This window comes from Miscanthus floridulus, chromosome 4 (assembly GCF_019320115.1).
Source record: "Miscanthus floridulus cultivar M001 chromosome 4, ASM1932011v1, whole genome shotgun sequence".
Taxonomy (NCBI): Eukaryota; Viridiplantae; Streptophyta; class Magnoliopsida; order Poales; family Poaceae; genus Miscanthus; species Miscanthus floridulus.
In genome coordinates this window covers 38,167,386-38,178,632 of record NC_089583.1, presented here as the reverse complement: position 1 = coordinate 38,178,632, position 11,247 = coordinate 38,167,386, and the positions used below count along the sequence as shown (strand labels likewise).

The 11,247-nt window shown below is 42.4% G+C and overlaps 1 pseudogene; it reads right to left on the bottom strand.

Moving 5' to 3' along the window:
- Nucleotides 1–7,353: 7,353 nt before the first annotated feature.
- LOC136548403 (uncharacterized) lies at nt 7,354–11,247 on the bottom strand (annotated as a pseudogene).

The following is an 11,247-nucleotide window of genomic DNA, read 5'->3' as shown; positions in this document are numbered from 1 at the left end:
CATAAGGCATAATATTAATCGCAGCCCCTCCATCGATAAGTATCTTAGATACAGGCTGCCCATCAACTCTGCCTTTCACAAACAAAGCTTTAAGATGCTGTCTCTCGTCATTAGTAGGTTTCTCAAAAACAGCCATCATTGGATCTAGTGTCAACTGAGCTACTTGATCACAGAGAACAACTTCGTCCTCATTATCAGATAGTGCCAAAAACTCCATCGGCAACATGAATACCATATTAACATCTGCCGATGGACCCTTATTTTTGTGTTTTACCTGCCACTGCTGATGATCGGACCTCTCATTGGAGGAATTTTCCTCTCGGTATAAATCCTCCTGATGCTCACGTTGCATCCTTCTTCTCTGTGTCTTTGTCAGACCCTCCAGGCACCATTGAGGAAACTTGGTCTTCCAAACCGGCTGATAACAGGTCCCAGTTGATTCTACATGGCGTATATTAGGGTCCCTATAGAATATTTCTTCATCGGGAACTCTTGCGTTTGCCATCTCCTCAAGCTCCTCTTGATTCCTTGGAAAATATCCAGCGCGTTTACCAAGCCTTTCATGTACACTAAGTCTGCCCCCTAGCCGATCATGCACTGATGCTCTGCCTCTGATCAGCTCATTAATAAATAAACCCTAATTGCCAGGTTGAAACCTCCTTTCTGACCAATTGACCCCATAATAACCATTGCATTCAGGGCAATTTTCGACAGTTGGCAATTTAATACCTTCTTCCCAACAATGGATGAAAAACGGGCACCTCCAATGATTTTTATGCCGATACCATTCTTTCCGACGTCTCTCTTCTTGCTGTTGTTGATATCAGTCCTTACGCTGACGCCAATCCTCCTGCTGCCTTCGATGAGTAATCACAATGCCAGGTCGAGGAGGATTTTTGGAACTACTGCTTTCTCCTAGCAAACCCTTACTTTTTGCATCATCGGTAGTTATCCGATGTTGGGGATCCACTGATGCGTTTTTCTCAGCAGCCTCTGACGTCAATACCTTGGTCTTCCCTTTGGCCTCCAACATATTTGCTGGAAAAGGGTGTTGATCAATTTTCATCGGCTTCTGGGCTTTGGAAGTACCAAACTTAATTCTCCCAGATTCAATAGCCGATTGTAACTGTTGCCTGAACACCTTGCACTCATTTGTACTGTGTGAAGTTGCATTGTGCCATTTGCAGTACAAGATCTTCTTCAACTCTTCTGCCGATGGGATAACATGATTAGGTGACAGCTTAATTTGGCCCTCTTGAAGCAGAAGATCAAATATTTTGTCGGCCTTGGTGATATCAAAGGTAAACTTTTCTGGCTCTTTCTAACCAAAGGGACAAGATATCGGCTTTTTATTCTTAACCCACTCAGCTAAGCCGATAACTGGTTCTTCATCAGAATCAGAATCTCCTACTTCTTCAACAAATGATACTTTTTTACTCCAATTCTTTTTAGGTTCAAAGACCCTAGTATCTTGATCAGAGATCCTTTGCACAAGATGACTGAGGCTTTCAAACTCCTGAGAAGCATATCTGTCTTTAAGATGTGGCAATAATCCTTGGAAAGCCAGATCGGCAAGCTGCCGATCATCCAGCACCAGGCTGTAGCACTTATTTTTTACATCTCATAGCCTTTGCACAAAGCTCTCTACCGATTCATCATTACGCCGTCTTAATTTTACTAAATCGGTAAGCTTCTTTTCATGGATTCTAGCAAAAAAATACTTATGAAATTGTTTTTCTAAATCAACCCAAGTAATAATAGAATTTGGTGGTAATGAAATGAACCATGTAAATGCCGATCCAGACAAAGATGATGAAAATAATCGAACTCTTAATTCATCTCTGCTAGCCGCCTCTCCACATTGAATAATGAAGCGATTGACGTGTTCCATTGTTGATGTGTCATCTTGCCTAGAGAATTTAGTGAAATCTGGTACCTTGTACCGATTTGGGAGAGGAATTAAATCATATGTAGGAGGGTATGGAGTCCGATAAGAATAAGTATTGACCTTGGGTTTTATTCCAAACTGATCCTTCATAATCTCTGCTATCTTATCGGCCCAAAAAGCATCAGCCTCCTGCTGACGAACTGGCTGAATTTCTACGGGAGGTGCCTGCTGATATCCCTCCACATGTCTTTGTGGCCCACGATCTCCAGCAATCGGCATATTTGCCGTTACTTGTGGCCCATTAACCTGTTGGAAAGGATTCATCGGCTGAGCTACCGCTGCTTGATTCTGGAAACCAGCTTGCATATGACCTTGTTGAATCCCTGCAACCGATGGCTAGTAATTTGCTGACATTGTTGGATAATTATAACCAGCTTGAGGCATGAACTGAACCCCAGTTTGACTCATAACAGGGGCTTTCTGCTGCATCGGTAGTAAGCTTGCCGATGGACTTGAATTGGGTGTTTGAACCAAAGGCATCTGGAAACCTCCTGGAGTTGGTTGCACAATAGTTGCTGTGGCATATTGAGGCACTTGAGCCATCGGTGAAATAGCCGATGGTATAGGAGCTTTTCCTACTACGTCAAACACTTGAGGTAACCCAGGATTGAAAGCAGATGACTCCGGAGGCATACCATATCCCCACCAATTAGCAGGAATCTGGCTATTCTGAGACACAGGGCCTGACATAGCTGATGCCGCTAGATCTGTATTAAGCTGAACTCGTCCTCCTGATAGTACCAGATCTGATCGTATCGGTGTAGATTGAATATTAGGTAAGCCTACCGATACTGGAGGAGAAGTAACTTCTGTACCCACAACGACCGAGGGAGCCGATGGAGTATTAACAGATGCCGGCTCTGGTTGGTGATAGGCAGGCCCAACGTAATGCTGTGACGCTTGTCCTTCTTTGAGAGTTCGAACCACAGCATTATGAACAATATTGGACAGTACATTGGAATGATTAATCAAAGCATAATTTACTGCAGAATTAACCATCTCTTGAAGTTTACCAGGATTGGAGTCAAAGGTAACCTGCCGAGGCAATGGCAAATCTTGCTTCTGGATGACTTGTCCACTCTTGTTCAGGCTAAACGATTTCAGACAAAGCTGCCTGTATTCTTCTACAACCTTTTCCATAGCCTGCCTCTACTCTTCCTTAAGATCTTCTTCTGATACCGCGATAATGTTCCCTGAATCGATCTCGGAATTAAACATATTGATCAGATTGATTTGTCCCACTGGGTGTGCCAAAAGATGTGTTGATGTAAAAGTGGATCTTGCAAACACAAAGGGCTAATACCCGAATCGATATCCAAAGCGTGCTAGTCGATTTGACCTGTTAATCGACAAGGATGAAGATACGAGCACTTTGGTCCTGACAACAGCGATACGCCTGGAAGTCACGGCCAAGAGGTACTCACGCGGAACTCAAGAATCGCCGAAGGTTGCACTGAAGCTATGCAACTCGCCGAATCAATGAGAACTCGTAAAAAAGGAAAATATGCAAATTGACGAAATCGCCGAAAAGTAAGTAGATGCAAAATAGGAGTAAAAATTGGTTTTGATATTGATTGATATATATTTTATTACATTGCCCCTCAATCTATATTTATACCCTGATCTAAAGAGACATAACCAAACACAACTAGGACACCAAGACCATATCTAAGGAAACATGCGACTCTTACATGAATCATACTCTAACAAATATAGAAAAGAAATCAACTCCTATCTATTTCCCTGTCCGCCTTGATTATGATGGAAATCTCACCGACCTCCTCTCCATCGGCATACTTCCTATTCCATCGGCAGTAGTCTTCAAGCCTTCCTTCATCGGCATCGACAATAACATTTCCAACCTTATCGGCAACGCCCGAGTCTAAATCAACCTCTCCATCGATCACCACCATTCATTGGCAACCATCTTTACAAGCTGATTTTCATCGGCTGTCAGTGTATACAGTAACTTTCCTCCTACCGATTAGCCCACTTTGATCATTTTGACACGTGCAAAAAACGGTGTCAACAATATGAATCGGTGGAGGTGCGTGTGACGGGAGCTAGACGGTGACACAGAATGTAAGAGACAACGATTAGGCAGGTTTAGGCTGTCAGCTTGATGTAATACCCTATGTCCTGTGTCTTTGGTGGATTGTATTATGAGATGGGATATGAAAACGAGGGGGGGGTCTCTACCCGCCTTATATAGCTTGAGGGGTAGGGTTATAGGTCGGTTGAATCTATTCTGATCAGTTTTTACAAGGAATACAATATCTGGCATATCCGATCAGATCTTCCTTTGTCATCAAGGATGCTTCACGCAGTCTTGCGGCGCATGTCGACCTGTGCCGTGCCCCACGTGACTTGATCTTGCGGGCTGAGCCTCCCCTAGTGGCTCGGCCCATGTACAACCCTAAGGGTATCAGGGGTCATACCCCCATAGCTAGTCCCCGAGCGCCTTATATCCACTGAGCAACACTATCTTGAGCTTGTCCGAGCTGTCCAACTTGCTGCTGATCACTAGAAGCAGGCTTCCGACCAGTTTAACTAGGAGCTGAGCTGTTGAAAGGAGCATCCGAGCAGTTGAAACCGGTGTCCGAGTAGTCAAAGCATATGTCCGAGCAGTTCAACTAGGAGCCGAGCTCGGACTCACTCACAGCTCAGGTTTGCCAGAAGGATGTAAGGAGCTCAAGTAAAAATTTTTTGAAGCCTTCACCTCAGGTGATGTAGACAAGGCCCAATCTTTCGATAGGCATGATAGCGTCGATTGGTGGAGACTCGACATTCACGATCTAGGCTTCGAACCAAGACTGATTTGGACCCCTGTAACTGTTACAGCACTGCTTCGTTGGTTATCAACCCGTGAACGTGATTGGCCTCATCGAGAAGGCTTTCCTACAAGCAAATCGAGAACACAAGCAAGAATGGGATGAACGCAATCTAAAATTGCAAATAAATATGAGGCTTATGATAGCGAGAAGGAGTTCAAGTCTTTATTCGAAAGGACTAATTGCCACAGGTGAACAAGATCAAGAACTGGGGCCCTGGTTCACAGCAAGCGGCCTTGGCGACACAATTGCAGCAAAACGACGTCTGTTTCACGAGGAAATCAAGAACTAAACAAAACCCAAACCCTAAGGAGAGCGATGGCTGCTAATTATAGAGCCCTGGACGTCACCCCCTGGACACGCCCCTAATGGGCCTAAACATGATACACGGTCCAACGGACCAAAAGACGATGTCGCAGCACCCTGCCAGATTCTGGACGTTGACTTGTTTTGATGATTTCTGTTGATTCCAAAGGGCTTTTGACGTGAGACCACTTGCATTGGCTTCCTTATCTAATTAGCTTTCCATCCATATGTGAATCATCAAAAACCAAGCCCAGACACGCCTGTGAGACTAGTTTTCTGACAGACTGGTCCTAGAACCCAAGATGGGCTCAAACTTGATTTGGGCCTCCACCTTGGTGACTCGAACGGGATGAGCTTCGGGCCTCCTTCTCAGTTAGGACACCCTCACTATCTCCTCGTCCTCTATCTCCAAGCATGGTCTTATGCATGGAGCTCATGTCCTCATCATCAGGTGAAGTGTGCCCACTTAGGTTCTGGGCGACAAAGTTGGATGCTTAGCGTCCTTGACTTAGTCAGCGCGAAGGAACTTAGTCCCTCATGTGGCAACAGTAGATGCTTAGCATCCATGCCTTAGGGAAAAGAGACTCTTAGAGTCAAACGAAGAATGTTGACGATTATCATTGGCGACTTAGTTGTTTAGGAGAGCAGGGAGTTTGAGAAATAAGCACATTCACTGCTAGGTGAAGTGTGCCCACTTAGTCCCTGAGCCTGACAGTAGGTGAAGTATTCACATGGTGCTAGGGTCTAGAAAAGTATTCTTCAGGTGCTAAACCAGTCCCCAGCTTGGCTAGACACTAGTCCATAGCTTAGCTGAGAGAAAACAATGTAGAAAATAGTACAGTCATCACAAGATGACATGTACACACGTAGTCCCCGAGCCTACTAGAAGATTGAGAAGAAATCTTGTAGCAGGATCTAAAAAAAAATTTGCTCTGAAATTCCCAAGTAAATAGGTGGAACAGTGCTTAACACTTAAATCCGTTTGGTGGCCCACGTGCAACGCGGCTTCAATTGTGGATCCACTAGGCCCAGTTAACGACCTAGGATAGCTGGCAAAGGTTTTGGGAGTGAAAATGGCACGGTGGGCATGGTTTTCCAAAAACCCTAGAAGCCAAAGAGTTGGGGTCGAACCGTTATAAAGGCGCCATAGCCGCAGCGCACACTCCCCACCATTTCACCGTTGCATCATCTTCCACCTTGCACTCATGCCTCTGCGCCTTGCAACCATGCCGCCATTGGGGCTACTCCAAGCACAAGAGCTACCTCTTCTCCTCAGATCTGCTTGATGGCACTAAAGAGGAGCCATGGGAGCTCGAGGGCGCACCACAAGGGCAAAGGGTTTTTGTGGCGAAAATTTTCATCACAAAAGCTTATTTTTTCGCCACAAACAAGCCTTTGTGGCGAATTTTTAAATCGCCACTAGTCGCCACAAATACTTGCCTCACAGATACTCTAGTGATGAATTTTTGTTCCCCGCAAATGACCATACTCATTAGTGACAAATTGTACTGTCACTAGTAACGGGACCATTTGTGGCTCATTCGTTGTCACAAAAACATATGCATTAGTGGCAAAAAATGATGCCACTCATAATGTTTTTAGTGGTGATAATAGTTGCCACAACTATACAGAATCTATGGCAATATAATTGTCACAATTACCATTGTAAAAGTGACAAATTTTGTGGTCACTAAAGACTACATATTAGTGATAGAAGTTTCGCCATTACTTGAGTTTGTCGTGTCGATGCTTATTCTCACTATTAAATTATAATTGTGTCTAATTGTTTACCACAATATGTATGGGAAAAAGTGGTAACTTGTTAACACAAATACTTTTCATTTGTGATGCAAACTAATCCTCACATGTAAACTACGGTGGCAAACCTTTATCACAAAAAATTATCTTTTTGTGAGAACTGACAAGACAAAATGTATCAATAGTTTCATCACAAAAAAGCATAGCATTTGTAGGAAAATATTAGTCTGGACAAGTTTTGTCACAAGATAAGTTTCAATTGTGTGAAACACATTAGATGTTGTGGCGACCAAGTTATCATTATTATCCTTGTTGTAGTGACAAAAATAGCTCAACAAATGTACATTATAGCAATATGATTATTTCAAATCTGCACCAATAATATTTATTTCAATAATTCAAATTTGGCATTAAGCATTACATAAAACTAAGAACACTCAAACCTCAAAATAACTCTCTTGACACTACTTTAAAGTCTCACAATAATTATTCAACTAAAGTGTTTAAACTCTAAGATGCCGGAGGCTGTGAGGCACCAATGCGTGCAATTAATGCAGCCATTTGATGATCAAGTTGTTCCCTCACTAGGCGAGCAACTTCTCCACTCTGTGCTTGACGCAAAGAACTCATCTCATCACGTTGGGATTGCTGCTCTTCTTGCAGTTGTGCATTTGTTTCGACCACCGTGGAAACTTGGCCTTCCAAAGCTTGTGCTCGTTGCTCAGCAGCCTCAGCACGTTGCTCAGCAGCATCTGCACGTGCTCGAGCTGCAGCTTCACGCTGTTCTAAAGCCTCAATTTGCACCTGCAATCTGATTCTTTCCTCAGCCACTCGGTTTACAGCACGAATGCCAACACCACGTGAATGGTTTGGCTTTCGACCAAGAACTAGTGCGAAGTGCTCCACTATTGGCACGGGCGCAGAAGAAATCTTTTCTTGATGTATCCCAGCAGCTTCATGTAGTTTGGTCTGCAAAGCATGAAAAACAAACTAATTAAGAACCCATATACTACACAGCAGGCAAAAACGTTCATGTAAGTAAATTAGACATTATTGTCTACAACATCCTCTAGAATAGTCTGAAGCACCGGATCAAATCTCGGTATGATGAAAACTATGCAAGATGATAAGGGTATGATTGGTTTGTTGCATATATGCCAGCTAGGCTCACGGGATTCAAGTTAGATGATTAGTTGGTTGTATGGCTCCACGGGCCTAGTTCTGTTCATGCAAAAACTCTCTTAGCCTAGCTCTCGAGATACAGGGATTTTAGGTGTTTCTTCAGAGCCTGGCTCACCAGATGCGAACAGTTACTAGGTAAGGACATTATTAGCATATTTTAAGTGATATTAATGTACTTCAAACAATATTAAGCATGAGTAAGATAAATTAAGAGCAATAAAAAATGGTTGCATATAACAAATACTACCGTGATTGTGTTTACTTGCCTAATTTCTCGTGCAAGCAAACAAACATCATCTCAGCTCGACCCTCTACTGGATGCAAGCAACGAAACATGGTAGTGTTGTATTTACCCAAGCTATCCCCCGAGGGGCCTGCTCCCGGATACGAACACAACCAATCACACTCTAAGCGGCCAAAGAACACTAGCATAGGATAGTGTAACATCCAAATGTTCTCAGAGTTGATACTGTTCAAAAAAATCTACAAACATGTTATCTAATAATTGAAAATTGCAGACAAATTAAATAATATATGAAATTTACAAACAGCTTAATAAAACGATATTGTTCATGATTAGAGATACTACAAACTTTTCGTAGTGCCTAGACTTTTCAACTCATTAAATGAACAATATAGAGACTACATTGCAGAGATAATAACCATGAAAGAGTCATACATAATTCTACTACCATACTTTTTCATACAAAAAACACACCATTTCCACCTAATCCTAGTTCAAAAGGTAGGATACAGATTGACAAATGTGAAACCCAAAGATGCCATCAAGAAGGGAAGTAATATGGTCATACCATTATTTCTTCACCTGTTGGAATGGACCATGTCCCATCAGCCTTTTGATATGTAGCCTTCCAAACTTGCATAGCAGTAGGCCATTCACCAGTTTCTGGGTGTCGCTGCATTAGAATAACAAAAGCATATATTCACTAATACAGAACGATGTGTAATAGAAAAAAATCTGCCTAGTAACTATTTTCCTCACCAGATCGTAAGCGATTTGAGCAATTGATCTAGTTCCTACTTTGGACCCCATCTCTTGCTTTCCTCTGTTGATAGAGTTTTGGTTGCTCCTTTTCTGGTTTACAAATTGCATAAATGTATCATTAATAATTATGCAGCACTGTAATTTAGGACATGAGTTGTATGTACCTGAAAATCATCATCCGTCCACAAATTCCTTATCAACCATTGCCAACCTTCTGGTGAGACATGTTGTGGCCTTGGCTTGTTGTTTCGGTAAGCTTGAAGTAGACGGTAACGCCGATTATTATATTGACTCTCTACTTGTCTCATGGCACAATCTTTATCTTCTTCTGAAAGCTTAGGAAACTTTTGCTGTACAGCAAAGATATATTGTAATAACCGGCCACTGAATGCAATGATAACCTATGCATGCCAAATATATTCATTTCATATGAAAAGTAGGTCACTTTTAGTTTTCTCCAAATAGATGTAGTAGTACCAGGATAAAACTTATCCATGTCCCTCCACTTCTTCACTTGGAGTGGTACAGTTCTTACAAGAACTGTTATCTCACTTTTAAATAAACTAGCATGTTCTCCACACACTTTTGCAAACTCTTTAGGGAACTTTATATCAATATGCTTTCCTTTTGCTCTTCTCTTGCGAAGTTGATTGTTAATTGTAAGTTTTCTTCCACTCTTAGCAAGGCCTAGTTAATTTAGGGAAAAGAACAAGGGTAATTAAATGTAATGTTTGTACTCTATAGTGTCAAGAATCAAATTTTAGATTAGTATAACATGTTGTGACATGCTAAATGTAGCACTTGTTATTATGTCGTATAAAGAAATAAATGTAGATCAACATAACGGTACCTAGCTAAATCAGCGAAATAAACAATGGTGTAAAGAAGCAGGTTTCAGATTAGCAAAACACCTTCAGTGTTGTGTGTTGCAGCATTTATTTGATTATTTTCATCCATTGCCACATCTGAATCAAATTGATCACGTTCATTGTCAGTTCGAGAGCCACGTGAACATAACCTGGTTGTTATTTCACCTGTAGAAACAAAAATAGGCATTTTGTAAATTTTACATAACTAAATACAACAGAAATGGCTATCTTTTATTGTACCATCAGCACACGAAGTAATGCAAGTGAACACAGTTGCAAGTAATATAACTAGGATTTTTGACATCGGCATGAACACAAACCCCATGTGTTTGTTCATAGTAGCTCTCGTTCAGATCTATGAACAAGTAATGGTGCATTCAATTAAACAAGAAGTCAAGAACTTGCATGTTCTCATGGAGATTATTAATGGAATCGCTATCAGTACTAATAAGTCGAGTTGCTGATAACTAGAAGACACATCATATGAACTTAACAAAAGATCATGTAAGTTTTCTTATACACTAGAAGCAATATAGAAACATTATATTACAAACGAGGCTGCAGAAAATTGTAGCTTTCCTAATTTCCTTTGATGCAACATGCTACAATACATCAGAATTTTTACGCAAAGAAATATTTGGTGGTGCTGAATGTATAAAACAAACCTATACCAGAGGTCAATTGGTCCCTTGGATCTTTGGATAAAGCAGAGGCAAGCTCATCAAATTCCGTATCCATTTCAGCAACTGTTCGTTGAGGCACCCGTGGAGCCATTTTCCCTGCAAAACAACAATGGAATTGATGGAGAAATATAGCCATCAAATTAATGGATATTTTACCAAAAGAAACAATCTGATGAAAAAAAATAATTTGAGACATATACAAAGGATGGAAACAATCTATCAAAAAATAATTTGAGAAATATAAAGTTGGACTGGGCTGGAGGCATGGGTGTCGTAGGTTGGTGTCCAGTACAAATATGGTATGGATGTGATGCATATTCATAGATCGAAATCAAGATATCAGTATGGAAGTTGTGCAAGCCGCAGTGGCGGCGGCCGTGGCGGTGGCCGCCGCGGCGACGGTGGCCGTGGTCGTGGTGATGGCGGCACTGGCCGCGGGCATGGCGGTCGTGGTGGCGGCGGCGGCGGCCACGACGAACTGGATCGGAGGCCGGGGATTTTCCACATCGGCATCATGGATCCGTGGGGTATCGCATCTTCTTGCCGTGGCCGTGGCGATGGCGGCACTGGCCACGGGCACGGCGGCCGTGGTGGCAGCGGCGGCGGCCACGACGAACTGGATCGGAGGCCGCAACGATGGATCACGGTGGTGGATTTTCCGCAT